Source organism: Panthera uncia, assembly GCF_023721935.1.
Source record: "Panthera uncia isolate 11264 chromosome A1 unlocalized genomic scaffold, Puncia_PCG_1.0 HiC_scaffold_16, whole genome shotgun sequence".
In the NCBI taxonomy this organism is placed as follows: Eukaryota; Metazoa; Chordata; class Mammalia; order Carnivora; family Felidae; genus Panthera; species Panthera uncia.
This window is the reverse complement of record NW_026057576.1, coordinates 71,095,350-71,111,566: the sequence shown is the minus strand read 5'-3', so window position 1 is coordinate 71,111,566 and position 16,217 is coordinate 71,095,350.

The window sequence follows — 16,217 nt, the reverse complement described above, 5'->3', positions numbered from 1 at the left end:
GTTATTTTAATATTTCATTGTTACATTTTTCCATACTTAGGACTTATTCAACCAGCTTTTTCAGCCTTATAAGATTAAAGACTAAAAATTAAATATCTGTATAATCCCTCCTTCATAACTAGGCACTCAGGGCAATATTTGGAATATTGCCATCCCTCCTGACAATATATTTATTAGATTTTTGATCTCAGATAAATTGTTGGAGAAAAATCCACAGCTGCCTAATATTAGGCATAGATATTGACACCAAAGCAATGAAGTCTTCCAGGAAATATTCACTCGAGCCTGAATATGTCAACTTATAAAAATGATCACAATCTTCACACAACTGAAGATACAAAAGCTGTGCATTGAGGAAGATTCCAGGAAGATGGCAGAATAGGAAGCAGCAGGAATCTGTCTCCCCACCTAGACAACACTTACATTTGCAGCATCTATATGTTGTACTATTTTGGAACGCTGAAGCCTATTGAAGGCTTGCAACTTCCAGAGGAGGACGTGGGTGGTAAACGGATTAATTGTGGTCAATTCCAGGCCTTAGCACAGTAGCAGCTCTACCCGTTCGCTAACCCTCCCCCTATGGCAGGCAGCTATGTTCCTGCAGCTGTTTCCATACAGCTTGTGGGAGCCAGGGGCGGGTCGCAAAAAGGACTCTTACCATTTCTTAAGGGATAAATATCCAACTATCAGAAATCTGTCCTCTGACTGCTAATGCTGCTTCTGATCACAGAGGGGCAAAGAGGACAGCCATTATTCTTGTATCTCCCTCCACTGCTGTAAAACCATCCCCTTCCGGCTGCAGTGACTTCCAGAGAATTTAAAAGGTCAGTGCCCTTTGTTTCACCTCCCTTTATTTTTCTCTTTTTCCTCTTTTGGGAGCCAGACGTTAAAGACTAGGGCATTCAATAACAACTACAAATATGGGGAAAATTAAAAAGTGACTACATATGCCCAGAGAAAGTCACAGGCTCAGAAAAGACCTGAGATTACCTTAATTTTACACTTTGGGCTGATCCTTGACACAAAGACAGCCTACAAAAATCAGAATCACAAAAACAATAAGCAAAAACAGCAACAAAACCCTGGGGGAGAAGGAGAATCTGATTCCCAGAGTTATATTTTTATTGGATTCAAGTACATACCATTCAAAGGAAAATAAATTAATCAACAGAAACCGTCATTGAAAAAGACCTGACAGCAAATCTAATAGTCAAAGATATTTATTTATTTATTTACTTACTTACTTATTTATTTTGAGAGAGAGAGAGAGAGAGAGAGCGAATCTCAAGCAGGCTCCACACTGAGCACAGAGGCTGATACTAGGCTCAATCCCACCACCCTGGGATCATGACCTGAGCTGAAATCAAGAGTCAGATACTCAACCAACTGAGCCACCAGGCGCTGCAAGACAAAGATTTTTTAAAACGACTGTCTTAGAAAATGCTCAAAGAGCTAAAGGAAGATGTACAAAAAGTTAAGAAACTAATACATGAACAAAACAGAGATATCGATAAAGATAGCAAACCTAAAAAGAAACCAAAAAAGACATTCTAGACCCGAAAAGCCCAATAACTAAAATGAAAAATTCACTAGTCAGATTCAAAGGCAGATTTGCACCAGTAGAAAAAGAATCAGCAAACGTGAAGAGGAAAATTGTCAAGTCTGAGCAGCAAAAAAGGGACGGAAGAAAAGTATGCAGAGCATAAGGGGCCTGTGGGGCACCAGAAAACAGATCTACTTACACATTTTGGGAGTCCCAGACAGAGAAGAGACGGAAAGGGGCATAGAAAATATTTGAAGAAGTAATTCCTGAAAACTTACCAAATGTGATGAAAAACATAAATATTTACACGCAAAAACCTCGACAAATTCCAAGGAAGATGAACTCAAAGAGATCCACATTAAGACACATTATAATGAAACTTTCAAAAGCCAAAGATTAGAAAAAAGGGGGGGTGGTGCGGGGGGGGGGGGATCTTGAAAGCAGCAAGTGTGAAACACTTACATGAGATACTTAGAGAAGTCAGAATCATAGACCCAGAAAGGAGAGTGGCAGCTGTCAGGGGCTGGGGTAGGGTTGTGCAGTGGGAGGTTAGTGTTTAATGGCTACAGAGTTTCAGTTTTACAAGATGAAAAGACTTATGGAGATGAATGGTGGGGATGGTTACACAACATTAGGAACACATTTAATACCAGCGCATTGTACTGTAGTTCAGCTTAAAATGTTGTTGTGTTTTAATGTTGTGGATTGAAGAACGGAATTCTGTCGAGAGCAAAACCTGTACTTTGACCTCAGAGAAACGTGGATTCAATTCTCCAGCGCTCAGCTTACTGCTTCTATGACATTGTGTCCATTACAAAAGTTCTCTAAGGCTCCATTTTCTCATCTACATAAAGGAAATGATAATATCTCTTTTGGAAAATTATTCTGAATATGGAAGAAATACATTTAAAACACCTGGCTAAGACAGAGGTTCAAGAAGCTGTCCACAGATATTAGAGCCCTCACTAGCAGGCAAACTGGCCTCACTAGCAGGTAAACTCTGCCATTAGCCAGATGGGATTAGAGACAGGAAAAACTTTGTAAAAGAGAATATTTTCTTGTGTAATTTTTATTTTTAAGGAAATGCAGAGCTTTTAACGCAGCTTTATTAGTAAACAAGCTGTGCTACGTGGACTAACTTTCCTTCCAAATTCATCTTATTTGTCTCCTTTTGTTTTCAGTCTACCGTTTCTATTTATGTTTTGTTTTATTATATTGTATGTGTTTGTGCAGCTGCAGAGCTTTTAAGAGACTTTCGAAATACGTGACCAAGATAAATCGGCTAAGTGTTGGACGCTGACGGATTTCCTAAAGGATTACTTAGTTCGGTTATTGTTTTTTAAGTCCATAAGCAAGAGAAGAAAAGAAGTCAAAAGCAAAAAAGCCAAGTGACCACGTCTTCCACTTTTCAGTCGATTGTTGCGTCTTTAGACAGAAAAGGTGCAGCTCTGGCAGTGGCTTATGAAAGCAAAGATTTTCATGCATTAAATTAAATAGGATCCTACAAGAGTGTTGTTATGGGATGGAGAGAAATTGCTGCAAAGAATTAAGAAAAGGATATAGTGATTTTCACTAGGTCTTTTTTGTGCCACTCATCCCCCATGAATGTCATGATTTTCTCATTTTACTGAGTTCAACAGGAAACCAAAAATTTCTGGAAAAGCTGAGATTTTTAGGTTAGCCCTATCACTTTATAAATGCTCTTAACAGCTTGAACCATACAATTTTGTACACATGGGACTATCCCCCAAGTCACAGAGGTTGAAATGTTGACCTACGCCTCTTACTTAGCACAAGATATCCATTGCACCTGGTCTACAAATTAATGTTTTGAAAGCCCCCACCCCCCAAAAAACACATTAACTTTTAAAGTTGTGACTGAATCATTTCTTTGAGGCTTTTTTCAGAAAAATGCTGATCCTAACAGATTTGCTTTCAAAAATCTGGATATGATTTCCGTAACATTTTGAAGGCAACATGCCAAATGTTCAGAACTATTAAAGATAGTGCAAATGACCAAGCAGACGTACAGAAAACGTTATCAGCTATAGAAGTCATTGACTGGAAAAGTTTCACTGTTAACTCTTGCATTTCTTCAGCTATGGACTTTTCTGGATCAGATTTTTCAATAAATCTGATTATCCTTTGATCTAAAAAGGAATCACAGTGAATGGAGGGAAAATTGGAACTACCCTTGATGTAAAGTCACAGTTAAGGCATCACCACCTCTATGTATTCCCATGAGGGCTGCCATTTCCCCATTTAGGTAGTGGGTATGCTTTGTGAACATTTATAGGGCCATATAATTATGGTTTGAATGCTTTTGATATGTAAATTATACACATAACAGTATTTTTAAGTGGTTCTTAAGTGATATTGATAGGAGGCTAAGCAGTAACTTTATTTTTCCAACACATTTAGCTTTACCAAGACAAGGTTTATTCATCCATCAAATTGAAGAGTTATTAAAATAGGTTAGAGATATGAATGTTTTATACGCATGTCAACCTGAGACATGTACTGACTCCTGTACGTTTTGAAATACATATCAAATTCATTACAGGCGGTAATGATCTAGTATACAAGACAAGGGAAAAAATGGGGTCAAAGTACCCTCATGCTTTGCCTCTGTAATGGATGTACCAAAAGTCTTTCATTATGAAGGAAGTAAAATGTACTTCCCAAGAAGAAATGGTGATTACAAATTTAGTGATTATCACTGGGATTCCATGATTCAGCCTAGCGCTCACTCATTTGCATGACATTTGAGAAATCTTCATAAATAAAATTACGACATGTGCCCAGAACCTCTTGATAATTGCTTTTTACTTGGATGTTGTCACTTATTCTGGATTTTCCCTTTTTTCCCACTCTGAATGTCGTACCAAAAAAATTCTCCCCTTGATTCATTCTTCTGCTTTGACTCTAGAAAGGATATGGCAAAGCTAATTAATTCTTACAATATTGGTATTCATTTTTAAAATGATAAAAATGGTATTCACTTTTAGTTTGATTTCCCAGATTCCATCTCCTGGGGCACCTGTTATAATATTCCACATGCTTCTCTTAATCACTATGGGTTAAGAAATCTATGTATCAATCTGAATGACAGTATATATTTTTTTCTAACCAAGAGTTCAGCCCACGTAGGATTTAGGTCTTCCTACAAGAAGTATACATAAAAAGTACAACCAATGATAATATGTATATGTGTTATATATGTCAGAGAGAGAGAGAGAAAGAGACAGAGATGGGGAGAGAAGCAGAAACATGGAGAGACAGAAAGCCAGAACGAGAAGGCTTTTTCCTGGAAACTGATCATTCTATACATCTGTCACAACCTACTTTTATTCAAAAGCTCCAGATTTTATAAATTATTTTCACTGATAGCCAACAAAAACAAATTATATACTTACAAAGCCTTTTATGGCTATAAAGCACTTTTATTTCATCACCTCATCTGATCATTACAACCACCATTTCATAATGTAGGAGGACAGTCACTAGCCTATCAATTCTATGGCCAAGAAATTTTCCAGTAAGTGCTTTTAAAAAAAGAAAGAAAGAAAGAAAAGAAAACAACAACAACAACAACAACAACAAAAACCACAGTCACCACAGGAAGCATTGCTTGTAGTACAAAGTCAAGAAGAATGGAAATGTCAAAAATTTTATTTAACTAAAAATGTATAAAGTTGCTGAGAAGCCTGCTTAAACAATTTTGCTTTATATTTTATCCGGTTTTTCTAAAACCTAGCAAATCAAACCATTAGTTGGGGTTTTCAGAATCTCTTCCACAACTAGAAATGCTTTGCCCTTACGATGTACAGCTAAGAACCCACGAGAGATGATGAGGTTGTTGAGTTCTCCAGACTGACTTCACTCACACCATATTCACTGATTATTGATTTTTCATTTCAGATTGTGACTCAAGGCAAGAGCAAACACTTCAACTCAATTTTAACCACGCAGTTTTTTAGTATGTGAAAGTTCCATTTTAAAACAAAACCACAATTGTCTCCAGTGGTATATGAGTTATCACAAAAGTGTCATATACTGCAGAAAAATGGAAATTGTTAGACTTACTCATAAGTAATAAGAGTTACTTAGGAGATTAGCAGATTTCAAGTTACTAACGGACTAAAATAAAGGTCATAGCTTTGTCAACACAAAGTGCCTTTCACATAGTTGATTAATAACAACAGAAGGTATTTGGGACTTAATTTTTTTACTAGCTTCCCAGTGTTAGATTGTGATATACTTATCACAAATATGATAGATATTCTTAATCAGTGATACTAGAGTTCTCATTAGGTACTCATTAAACTCCTGCACCTTAGGATAACCTTGAGAAGTGTATTAGCTACTAATGAGTAAATACTTTCATCATGTAACTCTTATTAATGATAATGGAATTTACATGTGTGCAGTAAGCATAGGTAGTATAAATTGTAAAAATTGTAGCGATTAGAATTTCACATCTCAAGACCGAAATAAATGATAAATGGGCTGATCTGTTAAGGTAAAATTGTCTGCATAAATGCCACACACAAGACAGAAATTAGTTGAAAGAAAAACTCTTCAGGCATTTAAAAATACTTAAATGTTTGACAATAAAGAGTTAGGATACAACGTGAATAAATACCTGAATTTTTAAAAACAAGCATAATTATTTAAAAACAAAGCACTCTGGGATTCTGTGAAATGCTACAATGACGTTCCTTAACATATTAATTAGCAATACAGTTTATGAATTGATAAACCAATGATCTCCCCTCTGCCATTTCTTTTCCATTTATTCTTATTGTTATTGTCTTATTTAAAATGTCCCTGTGCTTAAAACTAACTGCCTTGCTATGGGGAAAGACATGATATAGATCAGATTAAACCATGAGTTGGAGGTAGTATGAGCCCGACTATTTACTTCCTCTTGATTTTGAACAGAAGTAGCAGAATTATTGTAATAAGCAACTATCCAAACTATTTTTCAAGTTAATCCGCAACTGAGAATTCCTAAAGCTTCTGATGGACCAACTCATGAATATCATTGTTTTTCAGGAATTTCTTTTTCCTTGCTACCTTAATTGTCTGAATTACTGAAATCCCATTTCTTCTTGGGGCGCCTGGGTGTCTCAGTCGGTTAAGCGTCCGACTTCGGCTCAGGTCATGATCTCGCGGTCCGTGAGTTCCAGCCCCGTGTCGGGCTCTGTGCTGATAGCTCAGAGACTGGAGCCTGTTTCAGAGTCTGTGTCTCCCTCTCTCTGTGACCCTCCCCCATTCATGCTCTGTCTCTCTCTGTCTCAAAAATAAATAAACGTTAAAAAAAAATTTTAAAAATCCTAATTGTCTGAATTACTTAAATCCCATTTCTTCTTGAATCCTCTTTGGAGATGAGGAAAATACGGTCGCCATCTTGAAATAGTAGACTCTTGGATCCGAAAGAACCTGAAGAGGTTATCGACCAAATAGTAATCATTCTTCCTGCATGCCACTAGCATTGAGAAATTCAGTTATATAAAAGGTAACCCTTCCAACTGTTAAAACGTTCTTTCAAATAATTAGCTGAAATCTACTCTGTGTGTAATTTCTTCCCCAAAAGCTTAGCTCTGAAAGCTTAATGGAATAAGTTTAATTCCTCTTCAATATAACAGACCTCAAATACACGAAGGCTTGTTTCTGTGCTGATGTCTCTTTTTCCCACTGAACAACCAGAGCTCCTTCAACCATTGCTTATGTAGGATAGGGTTCATTACCCGCTGACCTCTCCACATAGATGTCAGAGAGATGCTCTCTGTCTTCAATAAGACACCCAGAATTAATAGCAATTCGCCCGGTGTGGGTCTGGTAGTGCTGAGTGCAGGGAGCTTATTATCCTCTGTGAACTGGATACCATTCTTCTCTCTATTAATGCAGCCTAGGATTGCATTAGATCTTTTGTCAGCCTCATCACCTTGGATAACCCTCCATATCCATGGATATATTACCAGGAGGGAATGAGGGGAACTTTTAACAGACCGTCTAATCTGCCCCCCCGAGCCCTTGAGCAAATAGCAGTGCTTTTATAGCAAGCTATCTGGAAACCTATATAAATGGGTCATTAAAAACTCTGTACTTTTTGAACCACTAAGGGGGGGGGGCGGTACGGAGATTGTTCAAATATCCCTTCTTTCATTCTTGTCCTCACAAATTCAGTATCTATTACTGAGCCACAACCATGTGTCTGGCTGGGACAGAGAGATGAAGACCAGGCCTCTGAATCTCAACTCCTACATTTCTCACACAAGCAAATCAACAATAAGCTACTGTGCTGAGTAGTGTGACAATAATCTGTAATAGTGAAGTGAATGAACAGAAGAGGGACACCCAACTCAGCCTCAGAGGCATCACTGAGAATACTATCCTGAGTTGTACCTTCATGTAGAGTGAGAGTTCTCCTGGGTCCCTCTCTCCTGTGCCTTAGAACAGAGCCTGGGTGCTAAAAAAACAATAAATGAATAAAATGTAAAATAACATAAATGGAAAAGGTGGATGAGTTAACTAATGGATGGAGTCACTGCTCGATGAATTAATTAGACATAGACTAACATATGAGAGTTTAACCTACTCAGAGACAGCTAAGTGGTTCGGTTAAGCTACAGCTTGGCCTTGTAGAGGAAAAACAAGAAATGGGATTAGAGAAGTAAGTAATGGAGAAAGGGATGTAAGCAGGGTCTCTGGATATAGAAGAACCAACAAAAGCCAAAGAAGAGAAGGAAAGGTGGGGGTGTAGTTGAGAGATACCGAGGACCAAATATATGTCACAGGTAAGGGACAGAGATCATAATTCCTTTGTTTCCTGCTTGGGCAACTGTAAAGAATATTGCACTCAGCAACCTTCAGGCCACAAGTAGCACAGGTTTTGAAAGTGGGGAGGATGACAAATCCAGTTTTCTTTGGATTAAATTGAAGATGGGGTACTCACAGGAGATGCCCATGAGCCACTCGTGCCCCATCTCCAGTTGGGAAGAGGCATCTAACCGCAGTTAGCTGGGTCAGCAGAGGGTGTAAGTAATTGCTGAAGCACTTGGTGTGAATCAAATTGTCCAGAAAAAGCACACTGTGTGGAAAGAAAAATGCCAAACAACAAGCACTCGAGAACATAAGTATCTACAGGCTACCTAAGGAAAACAAGACTGCAAGTCAAACTTCAGCAAGTAGTAAGAGATTTCCTGTGTAAGGTGGAAGGACTGAAAATATTTGTATGTGGAAGAATAAAGGCCAGCTGAGCAGAAATTGAAAACATAGGAAGGACAATTAATGGGTCAAGCCTTCTTGCATTTACCCACAGTTCTGAAAAGATCTACCTTACAGACTTTAATTGTAAAATAAGAACCTTATTCTCAGAGAATACATTTTTCTAAGAAATCGGCTAAAAAGTGAGTTTCTTTCATCACTTTTCCTTTGACGTCTTTCTCATACTCAGAGTTTCCACCTAGCTACCTTCTTGATACTAAAAATTTCCAGAACTTTCAAGAAAAGTTAAGGAAGGCAAGAAAGATGGCTGGATCCCAATAGGGGGCATTGAGATGGAGTTTGAAGGAGGAAGTTCTGAACTGCAGTGTCCAGACTTCACCAGTAGGTGCTGATGTCTAACAAGACACCTCTGCTTTGGACCTCAGTCATGTAGAACCCCAGGGATGTGGATCATCCTAGATAACTTGACGGTTTACCACTTTAAGCAACCAAACTGCTGCCCATACCCCTTTACATTTTTTTAATGGAGTTTTCCCCTAAAACTTGTCTACAAGTATTTCTATCTTAAGATCTATCTTTTATCATCTTTTAGTGAGAAAATAAAAGCCATGAAGGGGCTTCCCTTATCTTACCACCACCAAGTTTACTAGCCTTTTCTTATCTCTGCCTATTCTTTGCCTTCTCTCTCTTTATGGCCTGGATCAAGTGTCTCAGACTGTATCACCTTCAATGCGCTGCATCCTATCCTCACTTATTCACCTCGCAAAGACTTTGTCTGGCTCTTATGACAAATTATCTCATCTTCCCTTTCTTCTGCATCCTTAATTCTCCCTCACTGCTAGAACTTTCTTTTTAAAATACAGATATACTATACATCTCCCACTTTACAGCTAATGCACAAATACCTTGACCAGCCAAGGTCTATGCTCCCCCCGCAGAATAACTTCAATTGAGTGAGGACCATCTCTGCTCTCTTACTCCCATTTGCTCCACAACTGATGCTGCATGCCAAGTTCCAACTTTGCGTTAGAATTCCAATCAGATTTCCAATGCTGTAAAAGAGCTCCAGTTGGATTTCTGTTCTGTCCATAAACTGACCAAATGAAGATCACCAGCGAACTCTGTGTTGGGAGATCCAGTGGTCTGTCTTCAACCATCGTGTACTCCACCTTTTCTATGATAAAGTGGGTCACCCTGTCCCTTCTTGGAGCACTTTCTTCTGTTGGTTTTTATTACACTAGTTCCCCACTCGCCTGACCACCTGGCCCTCCCAGCTTTCCTTTGTTCATCTTTCCTTTCCTCCTCCTCCCATGATCTCCACCAAATGTGTTGATGAATCCCATACTCTGCACTGCAAAATAGAGTGTGATCTGTACCCCAAATCCTCTCTTGTGGTTTCCCATGTCAGTAAACACCACCTCCAGCCAGCCTCACACACAGTTATTTGAGTCAAAAACCAGGAAATCTTCCTCGATGCTTCCCCCTCCTCCCTTCACTCCTTACATGCAACCCACCAGCAAATATCATTAGCTCTAACTTCTGAAATGCACCTGGACTTCACCCACTTCTCCCCACCTCCACTGCCTCCTCCCTAGCCCAACAACCCTCCTACCCTGCCTAAACTTTCCTAACCACCTGACAACATCTCTGCTTGCATTTTGACTTCCCTGTAAAAAGAGTGATCTTCTTAATCTTTGTCAAATTATGTCAGTTCCCGAATAAAACTCCCCAATGGCTTCCCAATTCACATAGAGTAAGCTCCTATCAGGACCTTGTCTTTGGGCCCTGCCTCCTCCTCTATTTCATCTTTTCCAGAATTCTCTCTACTCACTGTGCATCACCTGAGACACATGAGTCCTTGTGTTCCTTGAAATCACAAAGCCAGTCCCAGCCTCAAAGACTTTGCATTTATAGCCCCTCTCCCTGGAAGCCCTCTCCCTGGCTGGCTTCTCTTCCTTCAGGTGTCTGCTGAAAGCCCACCACTGTTAACAACCTTCTCTAGTCTAGACTCTCCCCACCCCCCACCACCGCCAGCCTTAAGTTGGGTCTCTATCACATTATCCTATTGTCTTCAGTTCACTTTTCACTCTCAGAAATTAATCATTTATTTCTTTTTTATATTGTTATCTATCTCCCTCCACTAGAATATGGATTTAATGAAACCAGGAGTCTTGCCTAGTTGAGTCACTTCTGGATCTCCCCAGTGCCTAGCATATATGAGGCATTCAATAAATAATAAACTAATGATAAACCTGGGATAAATCCTGCCTGGATTTGCTTCTGAGATGCCTGGTAAATCAAAATAACATTTATGGAGATAACAGTTTTCTCCCTTAAATGTTAAAAACTTCATGCCCTGGCGAAGGTATTTGAAAATCTTATTTAAAATTATAAAGATGGGCATGAAGCCTGAGGAATTTATTTTGACATGGAGTCCATACAAGGCCATGTCAACACATTTATGTATGACCTCTCCCAGTGAGATTAAATATTTTTTTTAGAATTCTAAGCATTGCTGATTATTCTTTGATAGTAATGGGTGCAATAAAAATGTTTAAAATGGTCTAGTCCCATTTTTAAATTAGGAAAACAAACGGTTGAAACCACCCGATGTAACCTATACCAGTTATGAAGCAAAGACCTTGAAAAGTTTTAAAACTTGCAAGTGTTCGCAAGAGAGAAGTAAGCATCAAGTGGCTATCCATTGGCCTCTCCTGTTACGACCCCGTTATAACACCGGCCCACAAACTGAGACATAAAAGAATAAAAGACAGTGAGATGTAGACTCCAATGGAAACTGTCTTCACTGCGTGGCCATGACCATTAGTCAGTATCCCAACCACTAAAGGCTTCCTAAGCTCGGTCCTGCCCAGGGTGTGTGAGTCCCTCCCTCCCCGTATCCCCACGGTGCTTAGCACTCTAGATTAGAACACAAGTGCCCTACCCTCATCTTAGGGGAGCGAGTTGCTGAGGGCCAGCTGGGGTGCTGACAAGGCTAACGGGGAGGCTATGAGCTTCACAGAGGAAAGGAACTGGTAAGAATCACTCAGGCCTCCAGCAGGAAAGGAAAGGGAGCGTAGGGATTCAACTGGGGCCTAACAGCAGTAGAAACCAGATCTGCAGTAAAAAGGACTGTGATTTCTCCACACTGCTCCGTCAGCATTAAGTGCTGTGGGGAGTCATGGCAACACCCTCAGGGCACACTGCCCACTCGTTGGCCTTGAACCTCAGGGAGGTGTTGCTTGACCAATGGAACTCAGCTTTCTCATCTGCCAACACGCGTTAGTGGTTACTATTTTCTCTTCGGCTGGCTGGAAGCAGTAAGTAATAATAAGGGCATAGTAGGGACTTCACAGAGCTGTTGCTATCGTCACACAAAAAAGCTAAAACTATGGCCTCTGGGTCTGTGTTCCGTAATTCTTCTGTTCCTGTCTTTGCTGTTGGGCCAACATGGCCCAGCAGATCAGCTTTGAGTAGCTCTGTCCTTCCCACTGGACCCAATTCTACTTATCTGCATGGGGCCTGGTGTGCCTCAAAACTGACAATAAATTTATAATCTTTCATTTACACTCTGTCTTCCCCATTATGCTAGAAGCTCCATGAAGGCAGGTACACTCTGTCCTGTTCTGCCTACACCCTCCCAGCCTCGCTCTGGTTTGAAGCAGACTTGTATTTGACTCCTGATTCAATAAACGTTTGTTGAACATTGCTGAGTGGATGGCTAGAAATCTGGTAATCATAGCCATCACCCTAGTAATAAACCAGTGACAGTGGCAGGGGGGTGGGGGGGGTCCCTTATGAGGAGTCTGCATAAAAGTTAGCATGTGAACTTTTTAAATAACTTCTCAGAGGCGTCTTGCCTTACTTCTGAGTGGTTCAGTGATTCTGAGCTCTCCAAGAGCTTTGGAGAAACACTGCCTGGGGCCTGGGGAACATTTGCCAACGTCTGCGACCCCATGTCTATGAAATGGAAATAATTGTGAACTCCCAGGAGTATTGTGAAGACTGAGTGTGACATAGAAACAATTTGCAAACTTATGTTTAAACGTTTTTGAAACAAATGTAACAGGAAATCCCAAGATACAACGGAACTGGTGGAGCTTCAATGGGGACGACTGTCTGCTTGGCATGTGGGACATCCCCAGGAAACCTCATCAGAAGCCAGAGCTCAGGGGCCGCAGTGACAAACCTGCAGACACTCAGACAGAGAGCGTAATAGGCTTGCAGAAGGTTGCCTTGTTTTTCTCCATTGCATTTCGCGGAGGTTGCTTGGTAAATAAGTTACAGGTCAAAATAAGTTATAGATCAAGTCCTAGATCAGAGGAGGGAAGGGGTATGTGACTTTCCTCCAGTATGAAATCTAGGTTCCTCCTAGAGCCCTACAAAATAAATTAGTTCTCGAAGTTTTAAATTGCTGATATTATACCAGAACAGACACTCAAATCACTAAACACAAACTTCAAGCATATGAAGAAAGAAAACTTGCATATGTCACCTTAACTAAATTACATACATAACACAGAGCCCCACCTAGGGATGTAGCAGGAAGGATTATTTGATAACACCCAGAGCATGTGAATGGTGCGGGCCCTTTCCAGTGAAAGCAACCAACAAAAACAATATTTTAACAGCTACAACTTGACTATGAAACACAGAGGTGGTATTCAATTTGTTGTTGTTTTTCATTTCCCCTCCATCCAGAAGGAGAGGAAGAGAGAGCTGGTTCCTGGTGTTTTCCGGAAGCTGAACCTAGTCCTGGGATTCTTCTCTCCTCCCCAGGCACAGACCACTCAACTCTGCCAGAGGCTCCTGGGTCTGGTCTAAGCTCTGTTATTTCTGCCTGTTTCTCTGGGCCCAGGAATCTCTCATCCAGCCCCTTGGCTACAGCCCTTCTTGAGGGAGGCCCCATCCACTGACTCCATGGGCCTCCAGATAAAACAGTTCAGTTCCACACGCACCCGGGGCACCGTGTATTAACCTTTGCACTTGTTTCATCCTTCAGTTTTGCTGGTGGACCTTGTTTGGCACCTAATGGTGCTTTTTGCTCAGGCGCCATCTAGTGTTCAAAAAGTCAGCCCACGGAGTCAACTTGGTAGGTGGCTTGTATAATCCAAAAAGAGTGTCAGAATGCCTTTTGTTCCCCTCTCAGTTCATCACCAGCACTGCTAGCACCCCCATATGGAACTGCCTCTCTGACCCATGGGCATCTCCACATCTGAGCCCATTTCTTAGGAATGTAGCGGAACATCCAGCTGAAACACCCTCTGGCGAGAACATAATGCCCAACCTGAACAAGAGCTCAAAAAATGACCTGGATGGAACTTTATCCAAACCTGCATGGTTGCATGGTCCCCCCAGAGGAGACACCCAAGACTTACAACAAACACATTTACATAATCGTGTGAGTTTCCAAGTCTGAGGGCAAAAGAAAAAAAACAAGAAAACAAAAAAGTGGCAGGAAGCCAGGCTTCGGTAAAGCCTAACTATGCTCCTCATCCACCAGCTTAATTTTTAAAAGGAGGGAAGTATCAGGTCGTTGTAAATGATTCCTTTTTCAAAAATTTTTTTTAATGTTTATCTATTCTTGGGAGAGAGACAGAAGGACAGACAGAGCACAGGCGGGGGAGGGGCAGAGAGAGAGGAAAACACAGAATCGGATGCTTAACCTCCTGAGCCCCCTGGACGCCCTTGGAAATGATTTCTTCAGGCTGCCTTGGACAAGGCGCAATCAAATATCATTACTTCAGTCCCTGTGATTCCTTTCATTCCAGCAGGGCATGGACCAGAACGAACCAACCCTTTTCTTAGCAAGGCAGGTCTTATGGGAATTTGACTGCTGCTTGCCGCCCCCCACCCCCACTGCCAACTTTGATCGGGAAGGCTGAGGACCAGGCTGAGGCTCCTAGCCAGCTTGGGCACGGAACGGTCTGCAGGACCAACACGCCGTGTAAGAGACAGAATGAAAATGGTCCAGGGACAACCAAGGTGGATGCTATGGCCTCGGCCACACAATACGAGGAGACCTACACCATGTCGGAGAGAGAAAGGCAGTTCCGGGTCGGCCCCCCACCAGTGCATTTCCTGTGCCTTAGAATCAATGGACCAGTGCTGCCTGAGTTTCTTCATTATGCTAACCAAAACCAAACAGTGTAGGAGGCGTCAGGAAAGCAGGGAAAGGAGATGGAGACGGAGGGAAGAATCAGGAAGACATGTCCTGGGTGACAATGTGGTTCCTAAGAAGAAGGTGGTTTTCCTTCCCTATACTGGCCTCGTGCACATGGCCGTTGGAGTGGCCTGGGACTGTCTGAAAACCTTCTCCCTCCCCTACCTGATGTCCCCTCTCGGTTAGCTGAAGGGAGGGTAGGACTGCTGATCCAAGAGAGCAACCAGAGATTCTCCCACGGGTACGGAATCTGGAAACAAAAAAGAGAAATTCTAATTATTTCTGAAGGCCAAGATATGAGGCATGTGGGCAGAAAAACAGCTGGGAGCCTTTGTTCTAAGCACTTTAAGTGCAGGGCTGGGGAGCATTTGCCACCCACTGACGGGGAAAGCCCAGAGAGAGAGCTGCCCTGCAGATAAGTTAAGAATGAGGCAGGTGCCCAGGGCTCAGGGCCCACACCAATCGTCTCCATGGGCAAGCTTGCCAGAGAATATTCCCACTCGCCCAGACTGTTGAATCTCCCGTTTCACACCCACGTGGAAATCTGCCCCACTGTTAAACTTTAAGCAGAAAGTCCATTGTTCATCGTTCAGTGTTATTTGTTGACCCAAGCACTGTTCCAGGCAGTACAACTGTTCCAAACGGAACAACAGCAAAACACTGTGGCCTTTGTAGAACTCACATTCTAGTGAGGACTAAGAACAAACAAGACAATGTAGAAAGCACATATAACGTGTGAGAGCCGTGGGGGGGGGGGGGGGGAAATAGCGTAGGATAAGAACCGCAAGTTTGGGGGAATTCTAAAAGTTGAAACCTTAAGTTTCAAAGTAAACTTTTCTCAAGTCGGGAAAGATTTTAAGGGAGTTGAAGGGGGAGCCACATGGGTATGTGGGGGAAAAAAACCACAGGTAGATGAAGCAGCCGGTGCAAAGGGCCGGGGGTGGAAACAGCAAGGAGGCTGTTGTGGCCGGGCAAGATAGGGGTGCGGGAGAGTGATGGAGTCAAGGTCAGGGAGAAAAGAGGGCACAGGCTGTGTGGGGCCTTACAGGCTGTCGGAGGGACACTTTCTTTTGCTCTGAAAGAAATCAGGAGCCATTGCTGGTGTTCACCAGGAGAGTGACATTGTCTGACTTACTGTCCAACAGACAGTTCTCATGGATCCACTGAGAACACACTGAAAGGGACCAGCGATATTAACAGAATCTGGGATACGCTTGGGAAGCAGCCCTGAGAGATGACGTGGCTTGGCCCCGTACTAGCAGGAGTGCTGCTGAGAGT